Raw genomic sequence first — 19452 nt, 5'->3', positions numbered from 1 at the left:
AAACACCCTCTGTAGTAAAAAAAAAAAAAAAAAAGTATTAATTATGTTTTGGATTGTCTTCATAGAGATCTGAGAGCATAATTTAAGTAAATACTGTAGTCATGACTAGCAATGCTATATTATTCTTATTTGAATTTGAACCCTAAGAATTTTCCAGTCTGCTAGCCAAACCAACACTTGGGCACATTTATGGTTCTCAAAAGCTAAACTCATCCCAGTGTTCTCCTGACTACTATGAGAGGTTTGGAGTTCTGGAGCTCAGATGTGACACTGTTTCCCAGGATGTGTGATGAGATGTGTGTGGCTGTGTCAGAAAATCGGCCTTTGGGTCAATATGTATTTGGGGTCTGCTTGCTTCTTGCTCCTTTGGGTGTGCCCCAGGTCCCATGGCCTCATTCACAGAGTTCTGAGCAAACCCATTCCTGTTCCCCCGTCTCATGGTTTGCCAGATGTTACTGGGGCAGGAGAAGGACTGTCAGCTGGGGCAGTCAGTGAGAATGACTCTCTGATTGCCCTGGCTAGGAGCCCCTTCCTGATACCCAGGTAAGAGCAAACTGTTCCTGGAACCGTGCACACAGGACATGGAAACCCTGCTTGTCAATGGATTAAAATGAAAATCCCAAATTCTACTCTTTCTGTGACGAACAAACCACTGGGCTTCCTTTGACTTCATTGTCGTGGACTGTAATTCATAACCGTTTTGTATGTTATGCAACTAGATAATCATAACTATGTCTATATAGTATAGAATACTCTACATGTATGTAGTGTAGCGTGAACACACACACACTAAATGTTAGGCTGGCATGTTCCAGCATAAAGACATGTACACTCACAACCACACAGAAACAACCCCTCTAAGGGTTCCACAGCCACCAGTGTCTCAATCGACCTTGGGCCGCCCGATCACCTCCTCACCTCCCAAAGTCTGTTCCTTGCATTCGCAATTGTATCGTCTGCATTCTCGGGCACATTCTTTCATTTCTTTTTTTTTTTTTTTTTTTTTTTTTAGGTTACTGAAGTGAACTAATTTATTTGGTCATTTTAACACCAACAATTATAAAAGAATAGGCCAATTATTTTTACTAGACTTTAAGTTCTAGGGTACATGTGCACAACGTGCCGGTTTGTTACATATGTATACATGTGCCCTGTTGGTGTGCTGCACCCGTTAACTCGTCATTTACATTAGGTATATCTCCTAATGCTATCCCTCCCCCCTCCCCCAACCCCACAACAGGCCCTGGTATGTGATGTTCCCCATCCTGTGTCCAAGTGTTCTCATTGTTCAATTCCCACCTATGAGTGAGAACATGCGGTGTTTGGTTTTCTATCCTTGTGATAGCTTGCTCAGAATGATGGTTTCCAGCTTCATCCATGTCCCTACAAAGGACATGAATGCATCCTTTTTTATGGCTGCATAGTATTCCATGGTGTGTATGTGCCACATTTTCTTAATCCATTCTATCATTGATGGACATTTGGGTTGGTTCCCAGTCCTGCTATGGTATCGGGCACATTCTTGACAGCAGAGAATTTCCATCTGGACTAGGTGTTGATGGAAACAGCATCTTCTCCTTACAATTTTATACATCTGATAGCTGAAAAACTCTCTGAAGACTAGACTCTGGCTCCACACATTGCGAATCCTGTTTCCACTTTCCTATCGGCCTGGCTCTGGGGACATGGGTCACAGGACATGTTTATGCTGGGATATGACCTCAGACCCTGTCCTCCCTGTGGAAATGCCACAAGAGCCAGCACAGGGAGCTGAAGGATGTCCCTGCAAGCCACTTCTACATCAGAACAGCTGGCGATAGCTTCATATAGGCTGAAGAGACTGCAAATTGCATCAATGTTCCACCAAATTCAAACTAAATATCTCCCTGACTTAATTTTCACCTAACCAGATGCCAAAACTGTCCAAAGCCACTTCAATACGACAAGAAACTAATGAGGTGTGTGGAGGCAAAGTTGAGGTGAAAAGAGACAAAAGTCTTTATTTTATTTTGCTTATTTATTTATTTTTTCTTTTGAGATGGAGTCTTGCTCTGTCACCCAGGCTGGAGTGCAGCAGCATCATCTCGGCTCACTGCAAACTCTGCCTTCTGGGTTCAAGTGATTCTCCTGCCTCAGCCTCCCGAGTAGCTGGGATCACAGGTGTGCACTATCACACCTGGCCAATTTTTGTATTTTTAGTAGAGATGGGGTTTTACCATGTTGACCAGACTGGTCGAACTCCTGGCCTCAAGAAATCCACCTACTCGGCCTCCCAAAGTGCTGGGATTACAGGCATAAGCCACTGCGCCCAGCCCAAAGTCTTAATCTATTCATGTTATTTTTGCAAAACACGTGGTCTTGGGAACTGACTGCTAGGGTACTTGCAGGCCCATGTAAGGGATGAACCTGAAATGGAAGGAGCCTGAAGCTTAAAACTCATTAGCCTTATAGTAAGTTCACCTCTTTCAGCACAGGATTTGGCAACTAGTGGTCAAAAAGAATAAGGGAAGCAAAGTCTTCCAGCTGCAAGGAAAAGCTTACACAAAGGTGCAGAGGCCAGAGAGCTCAGGACTGTTCAGCGAGCAGGGAGAGCAGTCATACGTGAGAACCACGCAGTGAATGTAGATCTGAAATACTGGGCAACTGCAGACCACAGAGGGTTGCAAATGTCAGGGTAAGATTGTTAATGTCAACTGTACAGCAAGAAGCTTTGAAGATTTGCATGCCCATGGCCTAAGGCAAGGACTACCCCTCTCCAAACCCTGCTTTAGAAAAAGAAATTTGGGATGGACAGATGGGAGGCAGAGAGACCAGCAGCTGATGTGCTGCAAATCAGGATTCTTTGGGAAAGGAGCAACACAATGATTGACAGAAATACACTAAGACTCACGCGCGAGCCTTGAGTCAGTGTCCTGCTCCTCCTCCTCCCCTGATCCCACTCACCCTTGGACTTGGCAGAGCCCTTTTCTCTGAAACCTGGCTGCTCTGATGTGTCCTCAGCCTAGCTTCACCTGTGGGGTCACAGTCTCTGGAACTACGCTCCACACCCCTCACTGTCCTACCAGGGTAGTGACTCTCAGTCACACTGTCCAGGATGCACCTGACATCCCTGGATGTGGTTTCTGCCCGTCATCTTAGACCAGGATGCAAGAGGAGGCGGTGGCTTAGTTCAGGCAGGAAGAAAGTCCCACAGGACTGTAGCCTTGGGAACCGGTTGGAGGGACCAACTGGAGGGAAGGTCAATTAGGCAACTAAGTGTACGCAGAAGGCAAAGAAGACGGACACATTAAAGAGGACACTGATGGCCACAGTGGAAGGAAGAATGTCTGTATGTTTAGGCTGCAGGAGAAGCCCAGCACTGCAGAAATTGATGCATCTCAGCATGAATGTGCTCAGTTGGAGGCTGCGCGCATCTCAGATTTGCCTCCAGCATAAGGCTTCATTTTACAGCTTCGTGTTCTGGCGCGTTGGTCATGGAGAAGCTGGAGGATCTTCTTTACCTTCTTGCCCCCCACCACCTACGCTCTCTCCCTGGGTGATCTTACCAGTGCCCTAGTTTTAACTTCAGCTTTGCATGGGGGCCCAGGCCTCTGCTTTGAACTATGCACTTGCTGCCCAGTGCTGGCATTTGACGGAGCTCCCTGCTATAGTTAGACCTTTATGTTCTTTATGGCCAGTACCCACTCTGACTGGTCAGTACCCCTGCCACAGTGATTGTTGAATTGCTTTTATTGTGATAAAATACACATAGCATGAAATTGACCATTTAAACCATTTTTAACTATGCAGTTCAGTGGCACTAAGTTCATTCACATTATTTTGCCACCACCACCATCCATCTCCAGATTATTTTCATCTTCCCAAACTGAAACTCTATACCCATTAAACACCAACTCCTCTTTTCTTTCTCCCCAGCTCCTGGCAACCACCATTCTACTTTCTGTCTCTATGAGTTTGACTCCTCTATTTCTTTCCTTCTTTTTTTTTTTTTTTTTTTTTTTTTTTTTTGAGACAGAGTCTTGCTCTGTCACCCAGGCTGGAGTGCAGTGGCACAATCTCCGCTCACTGCAAGCTCCACCTCCCAGGTTCATGCCATTCTTCTGCCTTAGCCTCCTGAGTAGCTGAGACTACAGGCGCCTGCTACCACACCTGGCTAATTTTTTGTATTTTTAGTAAGACAAGGTTTCACCATGTTAGCCAGGATGGTCTCCATCTCCTGATCTGGGAGCCCACCTCGGCCTCCCAAAGTGCTGGGATTACTGATGTGAGCCACCGCACCCAGCCTTACTCTACGTATTTCATCTGCAGTATTTGTCCTTTTTAACTGGCTGATTTCACTTGGCATAATGTCTTCAAGGTTTATCTCTGTTGTAGAATGTGTCAAAATTTCCCTCCCTTTCAAGGCTGAATACTCTTCCGTCATATGGATAGACCACCTTTTGTTTATCCATTCTTCCACTGATGAACGCTGGGCTGTTGTAACTAATGCTGATCCGGATACGAGTGTACAAATATCTGTTTGAGTCCCTGCCTTCAATTCTCATTGGATATACATCCAGACGTGGAATTGCCAGATCATACGGTAATCTTGTGTTTTGTTTCTGAGGAACTGTTGAATATTTGTAACATCACACCTGTTATACAATACGTACAACTGCTACTTCACAGCTTGACTCAGGTGTTTAATTAGCATCTCATAGGGGAACTATCCAAGCCCAAAGTCTTGATGGTCCTAAGCTTATTCCTCCCCAGCTTCTCCCACCTGCATAAGTGGAATCACCACACAGCTGGGGCGAGGGCCCTTGGCAGCATCAGCAACTCCCTCTCACTCTGCATCTCCAACCCATCAACAAATCTTATCAGATCAATGTGCAAAATATATCCAGAACCAGATCACTTCTCACCACCCTGCTGCTGCCACTGGACCCAGCCCACCTTGACCTCTCACCCTCACTATTGCAGTAGCCTCCCCACATAGTTTATCTTTGCCCTTTTACCAGCTAGTCTTCATGCAGCTGTTAGCATGAGCCATTTAAAACATCAACCAGATCTCTTCCCTCCTGTGATTAAAACTTCCAATCTTCTCATCATAATTGGAAAGAAAAAAAAAAAAGACCCAAAGGTGTTACCATGTGCTGTGATCTGAATGTTTGTGTTCCCTCCAAAATTCATGTTGAAACTGAATCTTCGATGCAATGATATTAACAGGTGGGACCTTTGGGAAGTGATTAGGCCCTGAGCACTCTGTCTTCATGGATGGGATTAGTGCCTTATTCATGGCTGGAGGGAACTAGTGAGGCCCTTTTGGCTCTCTGCCTTTCGCCCTGTGAGGAGCAGCAAGCGGCAGCAACTTGGACGCAGAGAGCAGCACTCACCCAACACCAAACCTGCTGGCACCGCGATCATAGATTTTTCAGCTTTCAGAACTATGACAAATACTTTCTTTTCTTCTTCTTCTTTTTTGTTTTTGTTTTTGTTTTTGAGATAGGGTCTGACTCCGGTTGCCCAGGCTAGAGAGAAGTGACGCAATCTCAACTCACTGCAGCCTCGACCTCTTGAGCTCAGGTGATTCTCCTCCTCAGCCTCCCAAGTAGCTGGGATTGCAGGCATGTGCCACCACGGCCTGGCTCATTTTTGTATTTTTAATAGAGACGGGGGTTTCACCGTGTTGGCCAGGCAGGTCTCGAACTCCTGACCTCAAGTGATCCACGCATTTCGGCCTCCCAAAGTGTTGTGATTACAGGCATGAGCCACCGCGCCTGGCCTAATTTCTATTATTTATAAATTGCCCGGTCTCAGGTATTTTATTACAGCAGCACAGAGGGACTAAGACATCGTGGGCTGTATGAGTGGCCCTTCACTTGGTCTCACATCCTGTATGCATGCCCACTCCTGCCTTTTCCGCAAACACATTGATTAGGTCCTGCTTTGAGGCCCTGACCCTGGGTGTTCTCTCTGCTAGAAATTGCTTCCCACAGATCATCACATGGCTTATTCGAAATGCTACCCCCTCAGAGAGTGCTCCCGGATGATCCTATCTAGACTAGAATAGCAACTCTCATCACCAGCAGTCTCCTAATTCAGTTTCCAGCTCTTCAGCTACCTAGCACTCCTGCCCTTACAGTACCTGATTATTTACTGGCTGGTTGTTTATTTTCCCCCCAGACTATAAGCTCTGAGATGGAAGGGAGAGGGTTCTGATGGCTGCTGCATCCCTAGGGCATGGAGTAATGCCCGGCATGGAACTCCCTGCTCTCCAGGAAGAACGTGCTTCCCATCGTGAGATGCATCAGCACATCTCAGTCTCCAGGCCAGTTCAGTTCTATGGACACAAGGAAAGGGTGAAATGGTAAGATCCACACCAGAGACACATAGGTGGATTCAGTGCTTTGGGATTCCCAGAGTCTGTGGCCAGTTCTCTTCACCAGTGGAGTCACAGCCAACTTGGCCAGTAGAGTAGGGAGTGCACCCTACTTTAAGTGCTTTAGGAAAACCTTGCACCCACAAATAGCTCTACCACTAACTAATCTATCACTATCTCTTAAATTTCACCATTAATAATGCAATTTTTTTTTTTTTTCAGGAAGAGGGGAGAGAGCTAAAATTTACTCAGTAGTTAGTAAATCTCAGGCAGCATTCAAGATGACGAGCCATCCCAGTGTGCCTGGTCAGAGGGATTTCCTGGGACTTTCAGATCTACAACTAGGATAGTCTTGGACAACTGGCATAGTTGGTCACCCTACTTCGTTTCTTGGTTTACTTCTCTCATCAACCATATGTGCATTTTACTTATGAGAAATCCAGGCCTTCAGTCATGCGGCCAGAGTGGCAGGATTGGAGTTAAGACTTCCACGACTCCCAGGTCTGGGTCCTCTCTACCACATCCCAAGGACTCCCTGACCTCCCTTCAGATGCAGTAATTCTGAGATAGCTCTGTGCAGCTCTCCCCCCAAAAATGTACTCTTCAGAGCACTCAGATCATGAGATATGGGAAGAAATGGATGAAGGCTTGCTGGAAAGGCAGGGACAGATACTTTGCAGGAAGAAAAGAACTTCCAAAGTGTGCACAGCAACTTGGGGTTTGAAAAATCTTTGTTCTAAGGGCCAGAACTTTAGTGTCACCCTGACATTGGGAAGGGGTAAGAACTGATGAAAATAGTCCTAACTGAGAAGCACTTTGAGCTTCTGGGAAAGAGACTGCTACACTGAAGTGGCCAGCTCTAGGCCACGTCATAGGACCTGGGTGGGCATCATTCTTTCTGACGCTTGTCTCCTCTATCCTAGTTATTTGAGATTTCAAAGTAGTCATCTGGTTTATCTTTTCAAGTGTGACCATATAATACACTATTCAAACAATGGCACTTCCGAGAATGAAAGGGGAACAATTCATAATTAGGCAAGGACAACAGTGGGGAATGGGACTCTGCCCCAGTTAACTGGGATACCTGATCCCCGGGCCAGCTCTTCTGATCATGAGGAACTTAGTTGTGACCTTGCCTTCTAATACAGCAAACAAAGCAGGGAAATTCCCAGCCCCATGCTATTGCCATTGGGCTCTTCTGCCTCTCCCTGGTTCTGCCCCACATCCCAAGGTCTAAAGAATACCTTTTCCCCAAAGGTCTGAATACTCCTTTGAGTCATTTCCATCAAATATCAGCATAGGAATGCTTATTTCAACTACTCTTTCTTGAACACCACAGAGTTTTCTGAGCACTCACCTTAAACAGGGCCTCTTCTGGGTGCTACAGACATTTTCAAGGGAGAGAGACCTCACCCACCCATCGGCTGTGAGCTGGCTGGCTGGTGCGTGAGTCTGTTGGGGGGTGAACCTGCCCCTCCTGACGTTGCCCCTCAGTGACTGACCACAGGCTTTGGAAAAACCTCTTCAGCAGGGTACCGCTTACTCTGATCTACTTAAACAGCGACTCCCACGCCCTGAGGAGGAGCTGAGCGTGCCACAGCAGCAGAATGCAACTTTGCTGAGATCAAAGTGCGAACCTGCTGAAGCTGTGTGTCTGAAATTACCCAGAAATCGCTTTGTGCTCACCCATGGTGCAGAAGCGATGGTGAGCAAGAGTGCAGAGACCATGAAGAACTTGGTGCAGAGATGAATATTGTCTGCAGCTAGTTTTCTCCAGTCCCTGCCAGGGCACCCAAACAGTGTCTGCTTCTGCTCTACTGAAGCCCTAGGCTCAGCACAGTGCCAGCTACATAAGAGGTGCACAGTAAATATCAGTAAGTCATTGACTGCTCATCTCCGTGGACCGTGCTGAGCCTGAAGTGGCCTACGTTTGGATCCATGCAATGAACCATGGTTGGAGGGCTCATGGCTTCACAGTGAATCCTGGAATGTTAGCGCTAACAGTGTTCTTACAGGATCAAATCCAGTCCCAGTCAGCTTCAGCTGAGAAACTCAGGCGTGGGCCCAGAGAGTTTGAGATCCCTCGTCCAAATGTTGTGAATGCCAGAGGCAACACTGCACTCAGGTGTTCTGGGCAGTAACCCTTGCTCCCCTCTCCCTACCACATGCCCCCCAGGCCAGCTGGCCCTTCTGACCAGCACCATCTGTCTGATGTCTCTTTGCCATTACCCGGAGGCCTAACCTCAGCACCGACAGGCTGCTTGACCTGGAGCCTCGCCACTATGTCCTATCCATGCTCCCTGACACCCCTGCTCCCCAGCAAAATTACTCCCTTCCTCCTCCGCGTGTGATTCATTCTCTCATGCAGCATCTCTTTTCTTTCCCCACTGTACACCTGTTGGCTCAACATGTGTCTGAATTCCTTACCATTTTATCAGGAACAGTGTCTTTTTTCATCTTGTCTCTCCAGTGCCTCAATTGTGCCTACCACTCATGTCTTATACAAATGCGTGGCTTGCTGTGTGACCATGGCCCAGTTGTTCACCGTCTCTGGGCCTTCTCTTGGATTTATAAAATTAATGGGGTACTACTGACTTATTTCACAGAGTGGCTGTGTCCTAATGTATATATTGTTGCATAAATATCTTGGAAATGCAGGGGCCAACAACAGCGCTTAACAATAAATGCTGTGTGCTGAGAGCAAGTGTTAGATAACTTGAAAGGAGGCTCTTCTCTCTGCGATGAAAGAAACGGAAGGTGGCTCTGCGGAGCCCCTCAGATGATGCACGCTGTGGACCCGAGCACCGAGCCTGGGTGGGGGAGGAAGGAACTTAGGAGAGGTGTGAGGGCAAGGGCATCTTGTGGAGAGGGCTTGACCAAACCCTGACCCTCCTCTTTGTAGAGCCCCCGGGCTCGTCTGCAGGGTCTGTGCAAGCCGCCTGCCCCCTGCGCCAGCGGGCGAGGGGGACAGCCTCCCCTTCCCAGCAGGACCCCGGCCCTGCAGAGGGAGCTGGGAGCTGGCTGCTTTTAATCAGAGCCGCTTCTTTCCTGTTTTCCTTCACGGCTGGTTTCTGAGCTTCCCTCACCCTCTGCTGATTCCCCCAAGCAATTTTTTCAGCGTCCAAACTGTCTGGGATAAGAAAGGAGAAAGCTATCATTATGTGTGTGAGCTGTGCGGAGGCTTCCGCTGGCTTCCCAGACATTTGGAGGTCGTCAAAGGGGGGGCTCTGCTGTCTGGACATGGCCTGAGGAAGCCTGGTGCCAGCTTTCTGCTTCCTATGCCACCAGCTCTGCTTATGTATATATTGAGTACCTACTGTGTGCCAGGCCCCCAGATGAGCAAACATAGCCTCAGCCCGAAAAGCTGAGAACTACTGTCGTGGCTCTCTTAGATCTAGAGCCATGACAGTGATCACCAGCACGCTGACAGGGTGTGAACGGAGCACCCCAGGCATGGAGCAGGAATGAGAATGACTGGCGTGATGGGTTGCGCCAATGAGAACCTTACAAAGAGAACACAGCCCCAATCTGGCTCCCATTCCCTTTAGAACTCACTCTCATGCATGGCTTGTGGAGGCCACATTCATTCGGAATGCAAGAGGTTCCAGAAGGGCTGTCGGATTTAGCAAAGAAAAATGCAGCACGCACAGTAAGATTCGAACTTCAGATAAACAACATATTATTGTTTAGTGTAAGTATGCGCTAAATATTGCATGGGGCATTCTTTTTATTATAACATTTAAGGTATATTTGCACTAAAAAAAGGATGTGTTGTTTATCTGAAATTCACATTTCACTAGGCATCCGGTATTTTATCTGGCAACTCTCTTCCAAGGTCAATAGAGAGTCCTAGACCATAGACCAGAAAGTCCATTCTACCAGACACTGGGCTACAGGATATGTATCATATTTGTGGGGATCAGCCACACTGGGAGAAAGATGACTGTCTCATGTCAGCAGGGTAGACGAAGAAAGGGTTCTAAAGCCTGATAGCATTCACATTATAGGTACCTGGGCTTGTTTTCGAAGATCAGCAATCAAGGGGAAACGACAGAGACGCTGGAGGAACCTGGTACTCCCAGAAGCTAGTGGCTTGGCCCAAGAAGGAAATGGTGGCTGCCTTTGGGGACCCAGGCAGTAGGCCAGTCATTCCCAGCCCTTTGATACTTTATTCAAACTCTCATGATCTGTTTGATGCCTGCTCTGGCTCTATCCCAAATACGTGTTATATGGCTTCCATCAGTATTTTTTATTTAGCGCAAGCTTAATTTAATCTGAGAGTGGTTTAAGAATACACACACTTCTCAGCCCATCAAAAGATCACGATTAAGAATCTCTGTGCTAGAAACTAGAAAGTTCTAGGAGATCACTGAAGGAGAGGCAGGAATGGGAACTGAGATGAAGAGGGCGAAGACTTAGCCACCGAGGGTCCATTTTTGGAGGAAGTGGCTGAGTGAAGTCTGGGGAAAAAAAAAAAAAGACAATCAGACAACCTGAAAACCAGCTGGGCAGGAAGCAAGGAGAGGGCCCAGGCATTAGCCCGGCCCTGGGGGCAGCCCAGACACACCCTGGCATTTCTCAGGAGGAAGAAGGCACAGCCTGCTGTTATTTACAAAGCTGTTGAGAATTTTGAGGATCTCTTCCAGGTTCTCGCTTATGTAAATTCTAATTCACAGTGCCCCTGGGCCCACACATCTCATAAACCAGGCCTGATATTGTAAACCCTCTCCATTCATGGAGCGTTTTAGCTTTGCCTTTGTTCTCCTCTCCAATTTCCCACTTCACAAACTTAGATCTAAAGCTTTGCACGTGGTTGATAGGGAAGTGTCCTTTGAGCAGTTCTAAGAGGCTGTCTTCCTTCTTCCCCCAACCCCCACAGCTCTGGTTTCGTCTTGGATATCAATTATTGGCTTTTACATAAGAAGGCTAATGCATTTTCAAAGCAGGCAGATCACTCTCCCGTGTTTTGACAGTTTGGCTTTAGTTGAAATATAATTAAATTTTTTGAAAACAAGAACTTTGAAACTCGGTCTTCACACTGTTTGCAGTTTTTTTTTTTTCCCCTCGCGCATTCAGTTTTTACTCGCTGCGGCACAATTGATTCGGCCTTCACTTTCCCCGCTCAAAACAAACACTGGTTTTAGGCCTTCTGCTCTCCCAGCACTGCATGGCTGAGGGTGGAAAAAATAACATCTGAAACAGGCCGGGCTTTTGATGATACCTCCTTATGACAGACACATCGAAAACCACCGACGGTGAGTCACCCACATTCTGTGCATACCCTCTCCGAGGAGCAGGAAGTGTGGCTATTTTAATCCCCGAGGCAATGAGAAGTTTTTAGACGCATCCTAAGGCACTCCGGCCAGCGCCCTGCATGCACACGGGGGCCTTCCTAAGTGTGGCCCCAGAACATCTGCAGCCCTGAGGCGACACACCCAGCCTTCTGCCAGCCTCTCTTTGTTTATTCTGCTTGTCCTGGTTTTGCGTTTACATGAGCAAGCCGAGTCTAAAAAACACAGAGCTACAGAATGTATAAAGTCAACAAAAACTTTAAAAAAAAAAAAAAAGAAGAAAACACCACCACCACCAACAATCGGAGCCTGGCGGTTGGTGGGGGCGGGTGGGGGCAAACAGATGGTGCCACAAGATGTCCTCGGGCGGCTCGCTGGGGACCGAGCCTTGTGGTTCTGTGGCCAAAAATAAATAAATAAGTCAGGGCCCAGCAGAAGTGCTTTCACTTCTAACCCAAGTCACTAGCTGTGGGTAATGAGTCCTCTTACTCCTCGTTCTCCGTCTCCAAAGGCTAAACAAACAACTAGAAAAAAAAAAAAGAGAGAGAGAGAAGGAATTGAACTGACATGAAATGACTTTAGATGAAAGATATATATATACACACACATATATATATATGTGTAAAGAGTGGCAGGGGGACTTGAGGAAAATGAGCCAGATGTCACCACAAAAGCAGTTATAAATCCTGACCTTGTTTGGTAAAGGGAGCAGGTTCGGCCAGGATGTGAGACATCTCCAGGCACTGGGAGCTTCTGAGGATGGTAAACCCCCAGACCAAGGCAGCAGAAATGGCCTAGAACCCATCACTGCGTGGGGGAGGATCCGGCTTCCCTGATGTTGGGGTAGCCTTTCCAGAACACTGGCGGCTGACAGAACCAGCGGGCAAGGCGGCAGGGCCTGGGATTCATTCAGGCAAGACTCCACTTGGCTGGAATGTTTTTTATCATTATTGGCAGTTTTCTTAAAGAGAATGGAATTGTCTGGGAAATGGAAACCCAGCCTTCAGCATCTTTTAGCACATTGTGTTAAGACTCCCGAACGGGTTGGGAGCTGTATAAGCCACACAAGCATCCCAAATAATATACGCTCTTTCTATTGTTGCAGATGCTAGCAGCCTCCTAAATCTAATCAAACCTAGAGAATGTGTTGGTGGAAGAAAGTCCTGGCGTTTTAGAAAGCAGCTGCAGAAGAGACCAGGCCGCCTGCATCCTTCCTTTGCCCTTTGCCATGTAACCTAACACATTCCCAGGTTCCAGGGATTAGGGTCTACACATCTTTAGGGGGCATTATTCTGTTGATGGTCAGTGGTATCCTTTGTCTCTGAGTCTCACCAAGCACTGAGACAGTTACTTGTCTGTCACCACAGTTTATTTGTTAGGACATATGACCAGGCAATAGTTGCTCTGTATGGTAGAAATATAGTCAAATAATAGTGTAAATTGATAATACACATTTACTATCTGCCAGGTGTAAGCATTTCACTTCATGCGTGGTAACGCTCATTTAAGACTCATGATAGTTCCACGAGGTAGGTACGATTATGAGCTCCACTGTACAGACGAGGGAAAGTACAGGGCGTATCCATGGTAGAGAAAGGTTGGAGATAGGGTTAGAACCCAGGCCTCTGGCCCAGGTTCCAGATTCTTAGCTAACAGGATTAGAAAAATACAGGGGTGCTGGCCACCAAATACCAAGGACAAGACACAAAGGCAAAGTGCCTTCCTGGGCCCTTCTTCCCCATCATCCCCCTATGGAGCCAATGGCCGTCTCTGTTATATCAAAGGTCCTGAACAGCAGGGAAAGGTGACTCAGAGAGTTCTGTTTACCCTATAGGCCTTGACACCATCTAAGACGTGGCCACATGAAGTTGAGCTTCCAGCTAAGGGGAGCCAGAAACACACCGTGCCTTGCGTGCTCAGCTTGGACTGTGACGGTACAAGCCCAATGACAGCTGGTGCCTGGAAACCGTCTTGCTGCTGTTTTCTGTGAGTGGAGAGGATCTTCTTTTGCAGACGAGAGGAAACAGTGTCATCCATTGGAGTGTGTTCCTATGCTTCCAGGGACCCTGGAGTCATCTGCTGGAGGGGGAGACAGTGAATTCTCCAAGGGGAAGTTGGCTATGTATTTTTGTGCCCCTCAGTAGTCAAATCCTATGGAAACAAACAAGGCTGGTCTCTGCAGATGGGACCTCCCACCCATGTAGGGTCGGGTTTTTTCCCAGAATAACAGAGGGAAGGCAGGGCCAGAAACATGGTTTGGGGGTTGCTCTCCTAGAGACCCTGGACTGTTTCGGGGCTCATCACCTCCTTGGTCCAAGATGCAGTGGCTGGGCCCAGTTGGCAAAAGCAGCTCCAAACAAGAGGGCATGAAGAACCAACTCGAAAGCTCCTGGGGGCCCCAGGGAAGTAGGACGGAGAGAACCTCAACCACCAAGTTCCGCAAATTTCACAAGTTTATTACAAACCCCAGAAGTGTTGTTGGGTTGCTTAAAAACGATTTAATTTTTGCAATCTCCCAAAGAGAGCGGGTACCCCAAATTAAAACTGATGTTTGAAAAATAATAGCTATGAGGATGAAAACAGCCCTTCTCATGGGAGGGGAGCAAGGAGGTGAACAGAGAAGCACCCTACTGTCAAAGCTGTAGGGAGCCCTTTCTTGTGATGCATGAGTCGTAGGAGTCTGTTGCCATGATGGGGCCCGTTCCCCTGTTATCTAACCAGAATGGTCACCTTCTTGTGATTCACCTAGAAATCTGATTCTTATCAGAACTCTGAGCAACACAAGGGAGGAGGAGACCTCCTGATGTCATGGAGAAAAGAATGAGCTATGGCATCAGATGGGCCTGGATCTGAATCACAGCTCAGCCACTTATACTTACTTTGTACCCCTGACAAGTTACTTTAGTTAACTGAGCCTCTATTACCTCAATTGCAAAATGAAGATGAACAGCACTGAGCTTGCTTGGTTCCGGGGTTGCTGAGATGAGATGATTGTGCTATTAAGCATGAAAACTGGTACCTTGACAATGGTTGCTACTATTACTGTTGCTTTTCATGCCATTATTGCTAGCGTGAATATTATCCTCATAGTGGCCTTCCTCATACAATTCTCACAAGTCCAGTGGGAAAGGAATTGAGCATATGAAACTTTATACCTGTCAGAGCTCTCTCTGGAGGGTCCAGCAGTGGGGTACCAAGGTGGAGCTCCAGTTACAGCATGTACTTCCCCAGGCACAGGGCACCGTCCTTGACAGATGGCATCACTGCACCTGCAGCATCTGCCCCTTCCCAGAGCCTCTCTCTTATGCTTTTCATGTTACTGGAGAAGCAGCTTGCAGGACCACACCGTATTTCACTCTTACAGTGCAAAGCCAGAGGTGCCCAAAGGAGAAGCACCTACTCCTATGGTAAGAAAGTGGGCACAGGTGCAGCTGCAACTCACCGAGAGTCAAGCTGCCAGCCACACAGCCAGGGACACTGCAATGGGGGAAGGGGCAGCAAGGATGTGCCAAAGATATTCCTTTTCAAATGACTTCAGTTGAATGAAATGCTTCCGGTTCATAAGCTGGCCTCACATTGTATAGGTAGATACGAGCAGGGTGCATTGGCAGAGCCCTTTTTGACATATTTCAATTGCATTGATTGTCTGACATCATTCAAGTCACCCATGTTTCCCCAGCACAGGCCACACACACAGGTAGATTCGGTTGTTCGCACAAGGACGGCCTCCCCAGCCCTGCAGAAGTCATTGTCTTTTGCTGGGCAGGCCTGTGGATGGGTTCAGCAGCAGTGACCGGCACACACGGTGGTTAATGGGAGTAAGAGGGAGAGGCCAGTGAAGGTCAGGGCTCGTATGGGAAATCAAGTCATTTCCCACCAGGAACGCTTGGCACACTGACCTCTCACCCAGGCAGCTGCTATGATGGCTAAAGGGAACAAGTGACCACACCCATTCCTGAGAGCAACTGCAAATTGCATGTGGCCGCGAGGGTCTCTGTAATCTGTTTCTGTTTGCTAAATGCCTCTCTACCGGGGGCAGTTAAGACACCCGGAGAGTGGACAAACTTGGAGGATGTTGCTCAGTTCCAGAAAAGGAAAAAAACATGTTACACGTACATTGGAGGTAAATCAGCCTGACTGGCTCTCGAGAACTTGACGATTTCAAATGTCCACAAATAATTATGCAAAGTGGAAACCAACAGGCAGAGAATCCAAGTAGATAGTGACAAGGGTAAACACAGTGCTAGGCACTATTTTAAGAGCTTTTGTATAGTTTAAGCGCTGTTTGGCTGGGCACAGTGGCTCATGCCTATAATCCCTGTACTTTGGAGGCTGAGGTGGGAGGAGTGCTTGAGGCCAGGAGTTCAAGACCAGCCTGGGGAACAGAGTGAGAACCCATCTATATTTTAAAAAGTTTTAAAAATAGCCAGGTATGGTGGCACTCACCTGTAGTCCCAGCTACTCAGGAGGCTGAAATAGGAAGATTGCTTGAGCCCAGGAGGTCAAGGCTGCAGTGAGCTAGCATCTCGCCACTGCACTCCAGCCTGGATGACAGACTGAGACCCTGTCTCTAAAAACAAACAAACAAACAAAAAGGAGCTTTATGTATATTAAATGTTTGCATGTAATCCTTATTATATGAAGTACATACTATTATCCCCGTTTATGGGGTAAGTACTATTATTATCCCCATTTCACAGATGAGGAAATCAAGGCAGGCGAAGTCACATCCCCAAGGTCACAGAGCTGGTAAGTGACACAGCTGGGATTTGAACACTCGCTGTCTGGCTTCTGACAAGGGTCTATGTGCTTAACCTTGATGCCAAGTTGAATAAATACGGCACATCTTGCCAAGCAAAGAAAGGAATTAAAGATGTTCAAACTCTCCCTTCAGCAGAGGGCAGAGGATGGAAAGTAGCAGCTAGCACCAGGTGAACGAGAGGAGGCAGGTGGATAAGCCGACTTCCCTCTCAGGAAACCCCTTCTGTCTTAGAGGACCCTGTAAAACCTTCTTACTTCACCAAAATGAATCTCACAACTGTTGGAAAAACAGAGCCACCCTATCCTGTTCCCCCAAACACTGTCCCCAAGCCTATTATGCAAGTGCCTATTACAGCGAGTTGTGGATGTCTCTTTTGTGGTCATGGTTTTTAACTGCAAATGAAAGAAGAAACCCACGTCAGGAAGCGCGCATCTTACCAATCCCACATTTGGGGGTGCAGGAGACCCCGAAATGTGGGCTGAGTCTTTGGAAAGAGTGGAACACTCTGTGTGGGGCCGGGAGGCTACTGCTGGGAAGGATGAAGTGTGGTAAGGGCTGAGACAACCCCAAGACAATCTGGGGGAAAATCCTGGCAGGGGAAGGAAGGGAAGTGAGACTTTAGGGGTGACCCTGGCTCCGGAAGTTGAATCTCTCTCTGAAGAAGGACAGAGTGGCCACACACGGTTACTGGGATCCAGCCTCTAACCCGCGGAACAATTGTGAGAAAATGCCCAGGGGCAGTTCCCTGTGCTCTCAGAGGCCCTCTTCCAGCACAAGGCCAGCACAACAGCCAGTCACCCTTCAGAAGGTGCTCTTTTGTCCCAGGCCTGACCAGGTGAGCCAGTTGTTACTCACACAAAACCTGCTGAGGGCATCCCCTGGAATTCCCATGGGCTCCCTGACCTCTCACACCCAGCTGTGTGTCTTGATTTGAGACAGTAAGCACCTCAGGGACAGGGCACACAGGGAAGCATCCGGGCCCCTGGGGACTCCAACAATGCTTGGAGCTGACACCAGAGGAGGAGAGGGGCAGCCCGGGGTGGGGTGGGAGGTGGGGTGGGGCAGAGAGCAGGTGCCTTCTTTGGATTCCCAGCTCTGCAATTTGCAGACTGAGAGCATCAGCACAGCACCCTTCCTCAGAAAAATGATCATAAGATCTACCCCACTGAATGTGGTGGCTGTAACGGGAGACATTTGTACATTTATTTACCGAATCTTTGAGAACTCACTGTATGTTGAGCCCTGGAAGTGCAAGGTTTTGAGATCAGAAGAGCACCACATTGGCTGGAGGGAAGCGGTGGTCTTATCTCAAGAAGCAGAGCTCCTGGGGGTGAAGAGTAGACAGGGGAGAGGCAGGAGGGCCTGCCGTCCTCCAGGGACATGTGCCCAGGCAGCAAGAAGCGCAGGAACTGAGGGGCTCCCACATCACTGGGGCACCAGGTAGCTTCTGTCTGCAGGGAACACCGCATGCCGCGCCTTCAGGTAACTTATCTGCTGTCAGCCCCTGAGATCCCAGATTGCGCTGGAAGAAATAAAAATATTTCAGTAGAAAACATAGGTCTTTGACATATTTTGAGATGGTTGTTCAGAGAGCCAGCAAACAGAAGGTTCCTTGAAGAGCTGTCTTTTGTGGGGGAGATTTGCATCTGCAGAGATGCAACCAGGCCTTCTCTAAGACCCTCCCTTGTCCAGATCTAGGAAAGATTAACTGAGAGTCTGACATGTTTAAAGGTCTAAAAAAGGATTAACCCTGTAATCTCAGCACTTTGGGAGGCCGAGACGGGCAGATCATCTGAGGTCAGGAGTTTGAGACCAGCCCGGCCAACATGGTGAAACCCATTTCTACTAAAAATAGAAAAATTAGCCGGGCATGGTGGCGCATGCCTGTAATCTCAGCTACTCAGGAGGCTGAGGCAGGAGAATTGCTAGAACCTGGGAGGCGGAGGTTGCAGTGAGCTGAGATTGCTCTACTGCACTCCAACCTGGGCGACAATGCAAGTCTCCATCTCAAAAAAAAAAAAAAAAAAAGAATTATCATCTATTCTCTTAGAGGGCTGCTATCTGTGGGATTTCACCTGCATAACAAGATCACCTTTGTTAGCCAGGACTCCCCTTCTTCCCCTCAATAATCTATCTTGCAACCATAACCTGCTGTTCCACCATAGCCTGGTTTGGGCCATGCTCTGAGCCCCCATTCTCTCTGTAACTATAAAATGGGATGTAAGCTTCTATACCTCGATGTAGATGGTGGGGTAATCACTCCATGGTTCTCCCCCATGTGCATATTGATCTGTATGCCTTTATTCCAATTAATCTTTTGTGAGTTGATTTTTCAGCAGACCTTCAGAGGAAGAAGGGGATGCTGTTTCTTTGTTCCCTACAGCACACTGTCCCTCAGAGCACCGCCTGAACCTGCCTGGGTAAGACCCGTGTGTGGAAAGGGGAGAAATCTAGTACACAGCCTCATTCAGCGCCTGTCCCTCCAGCCTCAGCCACCAGCCCCAGAGAGGCCCAGGCCACCGGGGGGATGCATACCTGAGAGCTGCCTCCGGGGCGGCATCCATGTTCCCTATACCCCTGAGATGGCTCGGCAGGGAGCCCATGCTGAAATCTGAAGACAGTCAGGTCTGAAGACTTCCTGCTTTCCTGGAACATCACCCAGAGATGGCCACGTCCTCAGGTTCTGCATCAGACGGAAGGAAGCTCAAGGATGTTGGTGATTCCAGCGCTGGCAGAGATCATGGCTTATTCCCGGCATCTTTCCCCACTTCACAGTGGCCAGCAAGACACCTTGCATGTGGCTCGCCAGAAGAAGCCACCTTTTCTCTAGAGGCAACTCCCACACCTGGAACACGTCTCCATCCCAAGGAGCTTGCGGTGCCTTCACAGGAGGGTGTGTGGCTGCCAAAAGGCATCAGGCTGGACTCTGAAGCACCCTGCTGTCCTCAGGCAAAGACCACTTTCCAGCACAATGAAGCTAGAACTAGGCTCTGAAAATGTCACATCAACCCTTTGCATGAAATCAGAAGACTGAGCCC

At 48.0% G+C, this 19452-nt stretch overlaps 1 long non-coding RNA gene across 1 annotated transcript in view; it reads right to left on the bottom strand.

The window, feature by feature from the left end:
- Positions 1-9457, bottom strand: part of LOC144338034 (uncharacterized) — a 28396-nt gene extending 18939 nt beyond the window's left edge. Inside the window, exon 1 of the long non-coding RNA XR_013411771.1 lies at positions 7719-9457. This is a non-coding gene — a long non-coding RNA (uncharacterized LOC144338034). The remainder of the gene's footprint in view (positions 1-7718) is intronic.
- Between the last annotated feature and the right edge of the window lie 9995 nt (positions 9458-19452).

Source organism: Macaca mulatta, chromosome 1 (genome assembly GCF_049350105.2).
Source record: "Macaca mulatta isolate MMU2019108-1 chromosome 1, T2T-MMU8v2.0, whole genome shotgun sequence".
Lineage (NCBI taxonomy): Eukaryota > Metazoa > Chordata > Mammalia > Primates > Cercopithecidae > Macaca > Macaca mulatta.
Note: the sequence above shows the minus strand (reverse complement) of the source record. Positions and strands in the feature narration are given on the sequence as shown.